The 17,057-nt window shown below is 42.4% G+C and overlaps 1 protein-coding gene across 1 annotated transcript in view; it reads left to right on the top strand.

The window, feature by feature from the left end:
• The window catches only part of LOC129821388 (inactive dipeptidyl peptidase 10-like), a 245,580-nt gene that overhangs the window by 123,394 nt on the left and 105,129 nt on the right, over nucleotides 1–17,057 (top strand). The gene's annotated exons all lie outside the window — the stretch shown is intronic.

A 17,057-nucleotide genomic window follows, 5' to 3' on the forward strand; every position in this document is an offset into this window, starting at 1 on the left:
CTGGGGTTGCTATACATAATTTTTTACCCATTTTATAAGAGAATTACCGAAATGGAAAAAATCCAGGCATATATAAATTGAATCCAGTCTTACTTTATCAAATGCCTTTTCAAAATCCGCTATAAATACCATTCCTGGCTTCTTATATGTTTCATGAAGTTCTATTATTTCTAGTAGTTGTCATATATTATCTCCAATGTATCCTCCATGTAAAAAAACTGTCTGATCAGGATGAACAATACCTGGTAAAACACTCTTAACCTGTTTGGGCTGCAAGGGGCAGTAGCCAGATAAAATTTGCCCATTTCAAACGGCCTCGTACTCAATTCTTGCTCATATAATATGCATATTATTATTACTGTTGGATAGAAAACACTCTCTAGTTTCTAAAACCGTTTGAATTATATCTGTGAGTCAAACAGAACTCATTTGGCACAAACTTCCTGACCAGGAAGTGGAAAGTCTGAAATCGATGTTCTGTTCTACTTCCTGCCTATACATGGGCATGATACGTAAGAGTATACGTGCACTTCATAGACCTTCCCCTGGATGTCAAGAGGCTGTGAGAGAAGAAATTTTGTGTTTATCTTGGTCTGAATTGGAATACAAGCTCTTTGTATGACGTGTCCCTCATTTCCGGTACTCTGAGGAGCGCGCGGTGGACAGTGGGATTGCCTTCTGTTTTTTTTTTTATTATTTTTTTTACCGTTATTTTACCAGGTAAGTTGACTGAGAACACGTTCTCATTTGCAGCAACGACCTGGGGAATAGTTACAGGGGAGAGGAGGGGGATGAATGAGCCAATTGTAAACTGGGGATTATTAGGTGACCATGCCGTTATGGACGACTACTATCTCCGGCTTTGATTTTATCTGATACATGTGACCATATCATCGTAAAGTATGTTTTTTCAATATAGTTTAATCAGAATATTGAATTTTTTTCGGGAGTTTTGCCGTTTTCCGTTCTCTGACTTTGTTGACAATGGAGAGATCCGTGCCACTTGGCTAGCGCGCGTGCTAAATGAAGAGGGAAAGTGTCCGTTCTAATTCCACACAACGACTGTTCTGGACAAAGGACACCTTGTCCAACATTCTGATGAAAGATCAGCAAAAGTAAGAAACATTTTATGATGCTATTTCATATATCTGTCGAACATGTTGTACGAGTTGTGGGCGGCCAACGTTTGGGTACTCTAGCTATACCGAAGCTGCATATCGTAATGAAGTTCTTTTTTAGAATTCTAACACTGCGATTTCATTAAGAACTAATGGATCTATCATTTCCTACACAACATGTATTTTTTAGTTATGTTTATGAATAGCTATTTGGTCAGAATATGTGTGTCAGAAAAAGTGTCAGGAAAAATCCGGACGTAGTGGGAAAAGGTAGCTAAGTTAGCACACGGCGTAACCATTGATTTCAGCTCTAAATATGCACATTTTTGAACAAAACATAAGTGTATGTATAACCTGATGTTATAGGACTGTCACCTGAGGAAGAAAATCGAGGTTAGTCCAAAATTATATATCTTTTGCTTGTTTGTTACGATCGCTTACTTTTGCTACTGGGAAATGGCTTGTGTTTCTGGCTATGGTGGTAAGCTAATATAACGCTATATTGTGTTTTCGCTGTAAAACACTTGATAAATCGGAAATATTGTCTGGAATCACAAGATGCCTGTCTTTCAATTGCTGTACACTATGTATTTTTCAGAATGTTTTATGATGAGTATTTAGTTATTTGGCGTTGGTGTCTGTAATTTTTCTGTCTGCTTTCGGTGCAATTTCTGATTGTAGCTGCAATGTAAAACTGATTTATACCTCAAATATGCACATTTTTTGAACAAAACATAGATTTATTGTATAACATGTTATAAGACTGTCATCTGATGAAGTTGTTTCTTGGTTAGTTTGGTTGGTTCTTGGTTAGTTAGGTTGGCTTTGTGCATGCTACCTGTGCTGTGAAAAATGTTTGTCCTTTTTTTGTATTTGGTGGTGAGCTAACATAAATATATGTGGTGTTTTCGCTGTAAAACATTTTAAAAATTGGACATGTTGGCTGGATTCACAAGATGTTTATCTTTCGTATGCTGTATTGGACTTGTTAATGTGTGAAAGTTAAATATTTCAAAAAAATATATTTTGAATTTCGCGCCCTGCACTTGAAGTGGCTGTTGTCATATTGTGCCCGGCTTCGGGCTTGCAGCCCAAAGAAGTTAACATTAATCATCAATAAGGATCCAACCGGAGAATTTCAATGTCTGAAGAAAGAGCATTGGAACGAGAGCACTCTCTCTCGCTCGCGCGCAAAATGAGACTGAGAATTTCTGAAGACCACTCGGTAAAATAGCTCCTATGAGCCCCTCCTTTATAGTAGAATCATATAACCAAAATCTAAAGACGGTGACATCTAGTGGAAGCCCTAGGAAGTGTTTGCTTATCCATAACTATAATGGGTATCATTTGGCACTGTTTTGAAAATTGAGTTCTCACTTCCTGTTTGGAAGTCTTCTCAGGTTTTTGTCTGCCAAATAAGTTCTGTTCTACTTACAGACTTAATTCAAACAGTTTTAGAAACTTCAGAGTGTTTTCCATACAATGGTAATATGAATATGCATGTATTACCTTCTGGGACAGAGTAGGAGTAAATTCTGTTTGGGCACGCAATTTGTTCAATTTGTTCAAAATGGAAATGCTGCCCCCCTGTCCCACGGTGATGATAGTTTGTAGAGTGATTACCTTTACGGTCCATTGAGCTACTTAACACTGTGTTATAGTCTCCTACCATAATGATTAGATCATTTGTTGCCTGTAAATTCAATCAATTGGTGTAAATGTTTTCAAAGAAGTGTGGATCATCCTGATTTGGACCATATAGATTAATGAGACAAATCTCTTTTTCGTCCACTTTCATATTCAAAAGGATCCACCTTCCTTGCGAATCATTCCTGACTATTTGCACATTCAGATAAAACATTTTGTTAATTATTATCATCACACACTTTGAGTTCCTTTGTCCATGACAGAAAATTATTTCACCACACCATTCCTTTTTCCACGCAACATCATCTAAGGATTTAGAGTGAGTTTCCTGTAAACAGTATAGGTTATATTCCTTTTCTTTTAGCCATGTGAAATAAGTATAGCCAGTTATATGCCCAAAGAATGAGTCTTTACTCATCTTCTTTTTTTATAATCTGCTAAACCATTACAATTATAACTGGCTATACTTATTTCACCCCTTACCATAACTAGATACTATTCTCAGTTTAAATTGACCTTAATTAGTGCTTGTAAAGTTACTGCCATTAGAGGTATGATGAAGGTCAAAACTAGAGCTTTCAAATGTCTGATATTTAGAATTCAAGAAATAAGTTCTATCAATATTTGTTTTATTCCCTTGCTTGTTTGCATGTGAGCCAATGCCACAGATGTTACAAAATTGAGACAAGATATTATGTGTGTAGCAAATCTGAGAAGTTTGATATGTGTGATATTGGATGTCATAGTGAGTGTGTACGATGTCTGAATAAGAGTAAGACTATAATGTGTGATGTCCAAATAAATAATACCTCTGCCAATTTGCATGGTTGAGTGTCTATGTGTGTAACATGTAGTGCGTATAGCCTTAATATTCATGATGATAATTGTAATCCATATTGTATCACCATCATAGTTGCATCATCATTACCTTTAACATAATTGAAAAACACATCCCAGCATTTCCATAGCAATTGACGTTTCACATCATGAAAGAGACATGAGACGGCTTCACTACAGTATAAATGTATTCTGTACAATATGTTATTATTCCCCAATGCCCCTATTCTGATATCTTCCCCTTGCTTGTTGTAAACAAATATAAACTTGTAGACAAATATATAAAAAAGATAGACAAACAATAAACACATTCAATTTTTAAACAGTTCTCGACAATAGGAGAGAGAGGGAGAGAAGAGAAAATAGAGAAAGAGTGAGTGAGAGAAGAGAGCGAGATCAGGTGTGTGTGTGTATGTATGTATAAGTCCTTATGTGTAAGCAAGCATGTAATTGAGTACGTGTGTGTTCATATCAACTTCATAATGTTAAGATATTTTTTACAGTTCCCATACCTTCTTTTTTTTCGTAACCTGAAGTCCCTGTAGAATTTAGAACAGCCACTGTGTTATGGAGCTGTCTTGGAATAGCTGTCCATCTATAAAGAGTTTGTCCACAATGATAAAGGCACGCTTACCATTCTCCCTTTGTTGTCTTTGTACCGGATACAGTCTCTTACGACGTTCGTTTATCTCCCTTGGAAATTGGTCATTGAGACTGAATGTGGTCCCTTTAAGTTCCCTTTCCCTGCTTTTGAGCTGTGAATCATTTTGAATAAGACTCTACCAACTCTTACGGCAACATAAATCCATTGTTTTTGTCAAAATTGCTAAAGCTTGTAAATGTGTTTGGGAATCATTGATGGACAGCAATATTCAAACCTTGTCTCTGATGTTGAGCAGATTTAAGTCAGAACTGCGAATGGACGATTCAGGAAAGCACAACACCTCTTGGAAAGCCATTCTGGTGTGTTTGGCATTAACATTTGTGCAATTGTAGGGTTAGGTTTTCAGAAGACTGAGGTGAGTTTTCCTCTAACTTGTTACCTAGAATTTTCTCCTTTCATATTTATTTTGATCCTGACAAACTCCCCAGTCCATGTCAGTGACAAGCATACCCACAATATGTTTCACTTTCACAACTATGGACTACGTTTTGTAGATCTGTAGGGGGGAAAAATGAAATGTAATACCTTTTTTAGATTTAATTTTAAGGCAGCAAAATGTGAAGACTGTGCAAGGCATGTGTAGACTTTCACTATGCACTGTATTTTGAGAAGGCTTAAAGAGAGATAGTTGAATATACTGAGTCATAATACTCCCATTGTTTACATTATTGTGTTTCTAATACTTTTTGTGACACCTTTTCCATCTATGTGACCAGAAATCAAAGTCTTTGCTTATTTAGAAATGTTAGGCTGGAAAATGGTTGAAAAACGAATCTAGGCCTTAATATCCCAAAATGCAGACTTAGCTTTCATTTGACACCACATTTTATATTTCTATACACTTCACATTGGTCCTCATGGGTCTTTTTACATGGAAATGACCATGTGAAAATACCCTCAAATAAAAGGTGACATTCTGTACTGTCACCTCATATGAAACATTTGATCTCAAATCCAAATGCTGGAGTTTAGAACCAAATTAAAAGTTTTAGCTTCACTATCCAAATAAATACAGAGGGGAGTCTATGGTAAGTAAAGAGATCTGTCTTCCTGTCTTTCAACAGAGGACAAACACTCCCGGGGCCATCCGCCACTCTACCATACCCAGAACGTTGTATTAGTGTACCGCTACCATTCCACACCTCACATTATTAGTGTCCCCACCCCTTTTTAGTACATCCATTTTTCTCCTCACCATCTGCTGTTGTGAATAGTGGCGATTGAGGGTGGACCTTCAGGAAGTGATAGTGGGGACGTGATGGGGTGGGGGGGTTGATGTATCGCCTCGCCATGTGGCTCATCTCATTACTTCAGCCACCCTGTCGCCAGGTGGATCATAATTAATCTGCATTGAGCCACATGGCTGTCTCTGTGACAGGCTAAATGATCGGGACAGCGGAGGGGCGGATAACAATGTCCTCAGATGCGGCTCTCAAGTTAAATTCAATGGAGCACAGCATCGGCTAGCCATGACTCACAATGTCTGTCAGGTCACAATAAGGAGCAGACATAAAAATAACAAGCTGGCACTTAACAAACTGTACAAGGCTATAAACAAGCAGGGAACCATGCACCCGGAGGCTACTTTCCTTGATTTAAATTCCTTTGATTTAAATTCCACGTTTGAATAATTTAGTAGTTGCTCTTATCCAGAGCGACTTGAAGGATAAATTAAGGTTAAGTGCCTTGCTCTAGGGCACATCGACAGATTTTTTATCTAGTTCCTCAGAGATTCAAACCAGCAAACATTCAGGTTACTGGCCCAATGTGCTTAACCACTAGGATACTTCTATCAATGCATCTAATTTGCCACTAGGGGCGATAAAGTCCTAGACCACTGTTAGTCTACCCACAAGCACACAAGGCCCTCCTCTGTCTCCCCTTCATCAAATCAGATCATGACTCTATACTTCTGCTTCCTGTCTACAAGCAGAAGCTCAGACACAAAGTACCTGTGATGCACTCTGTTGAGGAATGGTCCCCTGAATCGGAAACTATTCTACAAGACTGCCTTGCTAGCGCTGACTGGAATATGTTCTGGGACTCCGCCGATAGCATCGACGAGCTAACCACCTCTGTCTCAGGCTTCATTAGGAAATGCATCTCCGCCGTTGTCCCCACAGTGAAGGTTCACTGCTTCCCCAATCAAATCCCTGGATTAACACTGAGATTGGCACTAAACTAAAGGACAGGGCTACTGCACACAGCCAAACTAGAGGCTATGGCTGAGGACACAAACAAGTACAACAAGTCCCGCTACGACCTCCACAGAGCCATCAAACAAGCAATAGGAACAAGGTGGAATACTATTACACAGGCTCCGATGTCCGATGCATGTGGCAGGGGCCCAGCCATGGTCTGCCCAACGATGCCTCTCTACCAGATGAACTCAAAGTATTTTATGCACACATAGACAAAAACAGCACCGAGCCGTGCATGAGGGGACTGGGTGATCTCGCTCTCCAAGGTTTTTAATCCACGGGGCCGTACGGTATTCCAGGGTGCGTTCTCAGAGAATGTGCAGACCAGCTGGCAGGCATATTCAAGGTCATTTTCAACTTCTCCTTGTCCCAGTCTGTAATTGGGGATAGAAGCTGTTTAGGAGCCTGTTCGTGTCAGACTTGATGGTCTAGTACAGTTTGCCGTGTGGAAGCAGAGAGAACAGTCTACGGCTTGGGTGGCTGGAGTCTTTAACACTTTTCCAAGCCATCCTTTCACACAGCCTGATATAGAGGCCCTGGATGGCAGGGAGCTCGGCCTCAGTGCTGTACTAGGCGGTCCGCACCACTGTCTGTAGCGCCAAAAGATCGAGGGCGATGCAGTTAGTTTGCATCTTTTCCCATTGACTGACATATATTGACATAAGCTTCAACTTTGTGAGAAACGTGACAGGATGACGTTTTGAGGCTGATAACGGGCTGACAGCTAATTTTGACAAACACAATTAATTAGGGCTAGGGTCCTTTTTTCAGAATTTCCACCTGACTGACATGCCCAAAGTAAACTGAATGTTACTCAGGCCAAGAAGCCAGGATATGCATATAATTGGATAGAAACCATTGGATAGAAAACACTTTGAAGATGGTAGAGATGTTTAAATAATGTATGAGACTTTAACACAATTGAAATGGTAGGAGAAAATCCAAAGAAAAAACAACCAGAATATTTAGTTTTTTGAGAACCCATGCTCTTTCAATGGAAAGCTATGGGTCACATGCGATTCCAGCTCCCAGATTGCAATTCCTATGGCTTCCACTAGATGTCACCCGTCTTTGTTCAAGGTTTCAGGCTTTTTTCTTCCAAAAAAGGAAGAATTTTGAGTTTTGGTACTTGAAGTCACATTTGGAAATCAGTCTGTGGGCGCGCGAAGAGGACGCGCACTTGCTAACTTTACTTTTCTATATAACACACTTCTTTCCGTATGAAATATTACAGTTGAATTACATTTTGGGATACTTCAGGATTAAATAGAAACATAGTTTGACTTGTTTTAACAACGTTTAGTGGTAGCTTTTTGGATGATTTTGTCTGCATGTTGAACTCAATTCGATGATGCCAACTAAACTGACTTTTTGGGATATAAAGAAGGATTTTATCTAACAAAACGACCATGCATGTTGTAGCTGGGACCCTTTGGATAGCAAATCAGAGGAAGATTTTCAAAAATTAAGTGATTATTTAATCGCTATTTATGATTTTATGTTAATGTTGTCACGCCCTGACCTTAGAGAGCCATTTTATGTCTCTATTTGGTTTGGTCAGGGTGTGATTTGGTGTGGGCATTCTATGTTCTGATTGATTTGTGAATCTATGTTTTGGCCGGGTTTGGTTCTCAATTAGGGACAGCTGTCTATCGTTGTCTCTGATTGGGAATCATACTTAGGCAGCCTGTTTTGCCACTTTAGGTTGTGGGATGTTGTTTATGTTTGCTCTGGTGAGCCTTCAAGACGTTACGTTCGTTGTTCTTTTGTTGTTTTGTTTGGTGTTCGGGTTTTTTAATAAAGAAGCATGAACTTGTACGACGCTGCACTTTGGTCCACTCCTTCTTCATCAGACAAAAGCGTTACAGAACATCCCACCACAAATGGACCAAGCAGCGTGGTAAGGAGGACTGGACATGGGAGGACATCCTGGACGGCAAAGGATCCTGGACGTGGGAGGAGATCCTGGCGGGGAAGGATCGCCTTCCATGGGAACAGGTGGAAGCAGCTAGGAAGGCGGAGGCAGCTAGAAAGGGGGCCAAGTGTTACGAGGGGACACGGCTAGCACGGAAGCCCGAGAAGCCACTCCCCCCCAAAATGGGGGGGGGGGGGGGGACACGAGGAGATTGGCTGAGTTAGGTTGGAGACCTGAGCCAACTCCTCGTGCTTACCGTGGGGAGAGTGTGACTAGTCAGGTCCCATGTTATGCGGCTCTGCGCAGTGTGTTACCAGTGCGCACTCATAGCCCGGTGCACTATATTTCAGCTCCCCGCATCGGCCGGGCTAGAGTGGGCATCCAGCCAGGACGGATGGTGCCGGATCAGCGCATCTGGCCTCCAGTGCGTCTCTTCGGTCCAGGATATCCTGAGCCGGCTCTGCGCACTGTTTCTCCGGTGCGTGTCCACAGCCCGTACGTCCTGTGCCAGCACCTCGCAGTTGCCGGGCTAGGGTGAGCATCCAGCCAGGAAGGGTGGTGCCAGTTCTACGTTCCAGACCTCCTGTGTGCCTCCTCGGCCCAGCATATCCTGCGCCGGCTCTACGCACAGTATCTCCGGTACGCTCTCACAGCCCAGTGCGTCCTGTGCCAACGCCCCGCAGTTGCTGGGCTAGGGTGAGCATCCAGCCAGGACGGCTTATGCCAGCTCTGCTCTCCAGACCTCCAGTGCGTCTCCACGGCCCAGTGATGATCCATGGCACGAAGCCTCCAGTGATGATCCATGGCACGAAGCCTCCAGTGATGATCCATGGCACGAAGCCTCTGGTGATGATCCATGGCACGAAACCTCCAGTGAAGATCCATGGCACGAAACCTCCAGTGATTGTCCATGGCACGAAGCCTCCAGTGATGAGTCATGGCACGGAGTCTCCAGCGACGGTTTCCAGTCCGGAACCTCCAGCGACAGTCCCCAGTCCGGAGCCTCCAGCGACGGTCTCCAGCCCGGAGTCTCCAGCGACGATCTCCCGTCCGGAGCCTCCAGCGACGGTCCCCAGTCCGGGGCCCGCAGCGAGGGTCCCCAGTCTGGGGCCCGCAGCGAGGGTCCCCAGTCCGGGGCCCGCAAAGAGGGTCTCCAGTCCGGGGCCCACAGCGAGGGTCTCCAGTCCGGGGCCCGCAGCGAGGGCCCCCGGTCTGGGGTCGGCGACGAGGGTCTCCGCACCAGAGGCACCACCAAAGTGGGGTGAGCTAGAGGTGGAGTGGGGTCTACGTCCCGCACCAGAGCCGCCACCGCGGATAGATGCCCACCCAGACCCTCCCCTATAGGTTCAGGTTATGCGGCAGGATTCTGCACCTTATGGGAGGGGGGGGGGGGGGGGGGGTTCTGTCACGCCCTGACCTTAGAGAGCCTTTTCATGTCTCTATTAGATTTGGTCAGGGTGTGATTTGGGGTGGGCATTCTATGTTCATTATTTCTATGATTTGTGATTCTATGTTTTTTTGCCGGATATGGTTCTCAATCAGGGACAGCTGTCTATCGTTGTCTCTGGTTGGGAATCATACTTAGGCAGCCTGTTTTGCCACTTTAGGTTGTGGGATGTTGTTTTTGTTAACTCTGGTGAGCCTTCAAGACGTTACGTTCGTTGTTCTTTTGTTGTTTTGTTTGGTGTTCGGGTTTTTTAATAAAGAAGCATGAACACGTACCACGCTGCGCTTTGGTCCATTCCTTCATCATCAGACGAGCGTTACAAATGTGGGGCGCCGTCCTCAAACAATCGCATGGCATGCTTTCGCTGTAAAGCCTATTGTAAATCGGACAATGCAGTTAGATTAACAAGAATTTAAGCTTTTAACCGATATAAGACACTTGTATGTACCCACACTTGGGTGTATAGAGTTTCACTATCGACTGTGGAAAAGTGTGAGGCCTGGTAAGGATAATAGGGCTGCATAAAGCACTCTCTAACAGATAACATATACACTTATATTCTCAAAGACTGCATAAATGAAGACTCATGTAGGAATGGATCTTAAGGCAGTAATTCACAACCATTACAAAATAGCGAGGAGGTTTGGTACGTTACACCCATAAGAATCAATATGTGGTATTTTGCAAATTATAGAAAGAGAAATTGGCTTGCTCAGGTCGAATGTTTGTAGTAACGAAAAATATTTTGGTGCCGAGCTCAAAAGGCATATACTTGAACAAAGGAAAAAGCAGAAATATTCTTTGAGTTTGAATGTATTTTTTAGCAGCAGAGGTCAGAACAAACAGACGTGTTTCGGCACCAGCCTTTGTTGGTGTTCGGAGAACAATAGAAATGTACCCATATTTATACATGTCACATTGCAGTACTGTTACTTTCTTTTTATTTACATACTTTATCTACATACATTTTCTATTATTTTCATCAAGAGCTTCAAAGTAAAAATAATAAGCAGCCATGAACAATATATAATATGTAATATAATATAATCCAAACTTCAATTGTGCACAGCTAATGGACATGAAATAAGTTTTCATGTTAACCACGTAATCATTTACTTGTCCATTAACCAATGTCTAGTAGAGTAAAGAAAAACAGAGGTAAATATTTGTTGTGTGATGCCAAGAAATCCAGTAGCTCTACAAAAAAAAATCTACGAATTTCAAGATATGAATTAACTGAATTAAGAAGCATACTTGGCACTATGTTATAAGTAACACCCCAATTATGCTCCACTAGAGTGCAATAGCATTCTGTTTCTGTGTCAGTCTTCAACAGACAGACAGACAGGCAACCTGTTATTCTCTTTTCACTCGCTCTTAATTAACGCTGTGTTGCCCTGGAGATGAATAGGCCGATAGCATGGCTGCTTCGTTCTTGAACTAAGTTTTTCTCCATTTGCCTCCCCAAATGAGTTCAGTGAACTTTTTCTGGCCGTGAAAATACTTTTTTTTGTAACTCCATTTGAATTAATTAGGCTACCCCTGTATGAGTCCGTTTTTTTCTCTCTCTCTTGTGTTCTGACAAATTGTCTGAAATGCAGCTCCTGGAGATGGATGCGTGTGTCAAACTCTAATGGAATCAATGTTTATTTTTGTAGTTGACTTGACAGATTATGTGAGGGTTAACAGATTGATTTAGTAGTTAGCATTGTACATTATTCTGAACTAGCTAAACACCCAATATTACAGGGAGACAGATTTCTATTTTGGGCTGATGTCTCTTTATAAATCATTGGTGTTTAGGGCACTTGTTTATACATACATGTAACAGAGGACAATGTTGGTAGCTGTAGGTGAGGTGGTTTGGTGTTAGGTCCTAGAGTTAGCTCTGTGGGCTAACGCGGTCTTGTATAATGTTGACAGCCTGTGTGCACACTGCGTAGGTCAGAGTCACTGACAGAGCCAAGCTGTGTGACTGTGGAACCTTTTAATTGCAGGGACTATGATTGAGGGACTGCAGTAGACAAATAACCGAGCACTTCAACATCAAATTACTGTGTGTCTAAAAATCCATTAGTCCCGACTGTATCTCAGATACACTGTACTGTATGCAATATTCTCCCAAAGGACCCGTGTTCAAATAATGGCGTTTCGCAAACATTTCTCCTTGAAGCCAGGAAATTACCACTGTTTGCAAAGTCTGCAAATTGACCGACAAATCACGAGGGGAACAGTTTTCTTTAGAAATGTATGTTCTCCAAATCTGCATCCTCTGACACATGCAAGAAGGGATGGGAAAGAAGCTATTGTGAGGGCATGAAGACATTGTCCAAACAGATACAGTTAAAGAAGAGCCATAGGCAAAAAGATAACATACTATGTCAATTCTGAATGGGCTGAAAGTGAAAGGTCCATGGAACACCCAAAGCCATTTTGGATAGTTTTGAAAGTAACACTCCATGGCTCATCTCTGTTCTCCCCATCCTGTTGTGCAGGTTGGTTTCACCCTCCTGCCATAGTTGTCATAGCCACCCGTTTTATTACAGAAGACACAAGCTGCACCTTTACGATAAGGCCTCAGAATGTACGGTGAGCCAGTGGCGCATCAACCATGCACACAGCTACCGGCGTTAATACGATACATGCCTGCCTGGCTTATCTGCCACTGCTAGGTTCTTCTATCATTGTCTTCACAATGCTTATTACTGCTACTGCAAGAGGAAAAACTTTGGACTTTTCTATTGAGTCACTCCAGAGCCATACGTACGTATCTATGGATCTGGGTCAATCGATGTAAGACCAGTTATTAGTCCTAGCTGGCATGACTGTTTCAGACATTTCTGTAGCCAGGCTTTTGCCTGTGAAGTAACTGCCAGAATTAAATTGAGGGGGTTAGGACGGGGACCAGGGAAACTCAGCAGGCATCGGTTCATGTCTCAGCAGTCAGTGTGGTATAACAGGCTGCTACAGCTGCAGGTTGAGGCGAACATGAACATTTATCAGAATTCAGTTTCACTCTAATAGATCAGTTTAACAGAGTGTAAATGTATTAGAAAATGTCACAATCTAAAATATAATGTGATATAATTATATATTTTTTATGTTTTAGTTATTTAGCAGTAGCTCTTGCCCTGAGCGACTTACAGGAGCAATTAGTGTTAAGTGCATTGCTCAAGGGCACATCAACAGATTTTTCAACTAGTCTGCTTGGGGATTCGAACCAGCAAGGTTTCAATTACTGGCCCAGCACTCTTAACCTCTACACTCGGTTGCTTTTCACTTAGTCTTAAAGCAATTTGGATCAAAGGGCGTTAACTATCTCCATCTATCACTAATGTGTAGCATGCACCTGAGCGGTGAGCGACAGCCATGTTGTGCCAGAATGACTCATCACAGCAGAGAGACTAAGAGTAATTAGCCCAGTTTGGGGATGATTATATAGATGGCCATTTGAGTGTGACGTGAGAGACTTAGAAGGAGTTAAATCAGGAAAGCTTTTTATTATTTATCACACTGTCACATAATTTACTTTAATTCATTATTTAATTTCACCCCCACCCACTTCATAAGCACTTGAAATAAAAAATGTTTAGACATGAATCAGGTTTAAAAGCAACTTTACTTGATTTAATGACTACGCAATTAATCATTTTATACAAAACATAACTTTCAGGTCATTGGTTGTAAACATGTGGATGTAGCTTACACTCTTAGAAAATAGGATTCCAAAAAGGTTCTTCGGCTGCCCCATACGAGAACCCCTCTTGGTTTCAGGTAGAAATGGCTCAGCATCCAACCCAAAAGGATTCTTCAAAGGGTTCTCCTAATGGGTTATAGTCTCTGTCCCAGTGTAAGATGAATAATACACTTACAGTACTTAAGTAGCGGCACCAACGTTTGTTTGATCTCTTTTAAGTTCAGATGCTAAGATTACCATCACAAACATGCCATGGATAGCCTTTTAGGCAAAAACAAATAGGTGGTGGGCCGAACCCACAACATGTGAAGTTGATAGATCCGCGTAGACGGAGGAGCTGATTTGTTTGTACAATAACAGGGAAATATACTTGTGATGACTATAAAATTTGTCGGCACCTTATGTACGCGATTCTATGGACATGATGGACAAAATGGACAAAATATCAATGGGGAGATGCTTATGGCTTGCTTTGATGTTGAATCCAGGGAGGGCTATAAGCCATGGCCCACTATCTTAGTCAACGACCCACTCGCACACTTCCTAGCACTAACTGTATTGTTGAACTTGCTGAGATTGTTCTGACTAAGAAATGTTTCATGTTTGAAAAGGACTTGTTCATTCATCAGAAGGGAACTGCTATGGGTAGTAAAGTGGCACAGAATTATGCCAATATGTATGTGGGGTTGTTTGAGAAGAATGTGATTTTCAGCCCTAACAATCGATTCTTGCTCCATATCAGGCTCTGGAAACGCTTCATTGATGAGGTATTCCTTCTATTCCAGGGCACAGCAGAGGAACTTCATTGATTCCACTCCTTCATCAATACAAGCAGTGAACATTTGAAATTCACCCTCACCTTTGATGGGCATGAAACAAGTTTTCATGACATTTTGATTAAGAGGGAGGGGGGTGGCTTTAGCACAGACCTATAGGAAGCCGAAGGACAGCTTCCACACTACACCCCTAAAAAAGAGCCTCCCCATCAGCCAATACAGTCGCAAACGCAGGATTTGTAGTACACGGAGTGACTATGATAATCAGGTCGACTATCTGGATGAGCGTTTCAGACAGCGGGGTTACCCAGTGGAATGGCTGCATGATGCAAGGGATCGTTATAAAAAATATGACTCAGGATGGTTCCTTCAGTACTCCCCAATGGTTCCTTCAGTGCTCTCCACTTGGTAAACAGTTCGACCACATCATTAAAAAACACTAGCACATCTTGAGCACTGATCGACAACTATAAAAGACGTTTAAAGAACCCCTGCGGGTAGTCTTCAGGCGCGCCCCCAACATCAGTCAAATGGTGGTGAGGTCTGATCTTCCACCATCGCCACGTAGTACCTTTCCAGACAATGTACCGGATGGTAATTATAGATGTGGCCGATGTCCCCAGTGTAACTTTACGAACAAATGTGACAGACCGGCTCGGTTCGGTCTTCTGTAGCAAAATTTGAATTGGACACAGAGCTAGAAAATTGAATATCATACACTACAGTTGAAGAACAAAGGAAAAGTAATTCTGCTTTGAAAGTTGATACACTTGTAAGCTCACTTTTGAAAAAAATGGCACTTTAATGTTTTGGTAAACCTACTGGAGAGCTCTTCTTTGTGTACACCCACTCGGCATCGGTCACACCCTCTTAAGCATTAGCCCCACTCATCTCGTTAAGGATTCACATGTGAGGCCATGTGCTAAACAACCCGAGATTCAAGACTAAAGGCTGGTTTGTACTACGTCTATCAACAACTGCCGCAGTGACATCATGAACATGCTATTGTCGTCCGATATCAAACTTGTCGTTGTCGTTATGAAAAAGTATAAACACAAAAACGTCAGGCTGCATGACATCAACAGACTGTTGGTCCAAAATAGCATAACTAGTGAATTTTAACACCAATAAACCCACCGTTTAAAAATGAATTTAGTGTCCGCCAATCTAGCAAACCAGGCAACTAAAAGCAACTCTCTAAACAATGTTTTGAGCTGGCTAGCCAGTGGAAATAATTACCATATTATATAGCTGACAACTTCTTCACTTTAGTTAATTTGTCTTCATAATTACAGGAAAATATACTCACAACAAGATCATTATTTACAATTTCATGGTGAGCCAATTAAAGAAAATCCGAAATGCCTCAGTTAGCTCGTCGGGCTTCCACGGCTTAGCTGCCTCGAGAGGTCGCCTTGCCTCGGTGGGCTCAGCAGGCGCCCACCCCACGTCATGCTTCAGCCGGCCCATCAGGCTCCCACACCATAGACGGTTCGTTGGGCTCCCACGCCTCAGCAGGATCGTCGGCTTTTAATGCCTCAGCCGGATTGTCAGGCTCCCACGCCGCTGATGGTTTGTCGGGCTTCTAAGCTCCAGCCGGTTTCTCCAGCGTCCATGCCTCGGCCGGCTTGTCAGGCTCACCCAGGTGGGACGCCGGGTGGCACCCCTAGAGTGGGGTGGGGGGGAGTTACTGTCACGCCTGCTCCCGCTCTCCCTCTTTGGCACTCGAGGGCGCCAGGCTGTCCTTCATTACATCACCATCATTATGCGCAGCAGCGCTCATTGGACTCACCTGGACTCCTTCAATTTGTTGATTGCCCGGTCTATAACTGTCTGCTTCCCCGTTTGTTCCCTGTGTCTGCATTATTGTTGTTATGTGTTCATGTCCAGACGCTGTCCTGTCCTGTTTCATGTCCATTGCCATTAAATGTTCCCTCCCTGTACTTGCTTCTCGTCTCCAGCGTCAACCCTTACAACTACGTGATATTATTTTTTTTTAAGACGTGTTAGAAAGGATTTACCTGCAGATACGGACCATCTCGTGATGTAGACAGAAGCACACTCCATGGCAGACCAATCCAAACTCATCTTACGGCATGTCCAGCCTGTAAGATTATCTCAACTAATCATGGCTAGTGGGAAGGTTATTATCTTCTTCTATGGCTAAACCAACTAGGCTCGTAATTTAACAATTGTATTCATATTTACAGATGGCACACAAGTTTGTTATTAAGGCACATGAAAGTTCACATGTTCCAGAAGGCATTTCTGCTCAAAAACACATTTTGATAAAAAAAACAAGTACTGAAACAAGTCACACATGTTCAATCACGCTGTTACGGGCAAGACCATTAAGATTAAGGGCATCATTACGTATTCCACAAGACATTTGATATATCTGATCAAGTGTATTTGTGCTATATGCTATGTAGAAAAAATGAAATGAGCTCTGAAAACAAGGATAGCAGATCACAGGAGTAATATCAGGACCCTTGGCCAGAAAAACCCTATGGCTGCACATTTCATTGTCATGGTCCCTCTCCTTGTTCGGGCGGCGTTCGGCGCTTGACGTCACCGGCTTTCTAGTCACCACCGATCCAGGTTTCATTTTCGTTTTGTTTGTCTTCATCATACACACCTGATTTTAATTCCATTAATTATGTTCCTTATTTAACCCTCTTATTTAACCCCCTTATTTAACATTTCTTCTTAAGAAGGTTTCGTGAATCTGGGCCCAGGTCTCCTACTTGGTCAT

This window comes from Salvelinus fontinalis, chromosome 23 (genome assembly GCF_029448725.1).
Source record: "Salvelinus fontinalis isolate EN_2023a chromosome 23, ASM2944872v1, whole genome shotgun sequence".
NCBI lineage: Eukaryota > Metazoa > Chordata > Actinopteri > Salmoniformes > Salmonidae > Salvelinus > Salvelinus fontinalis.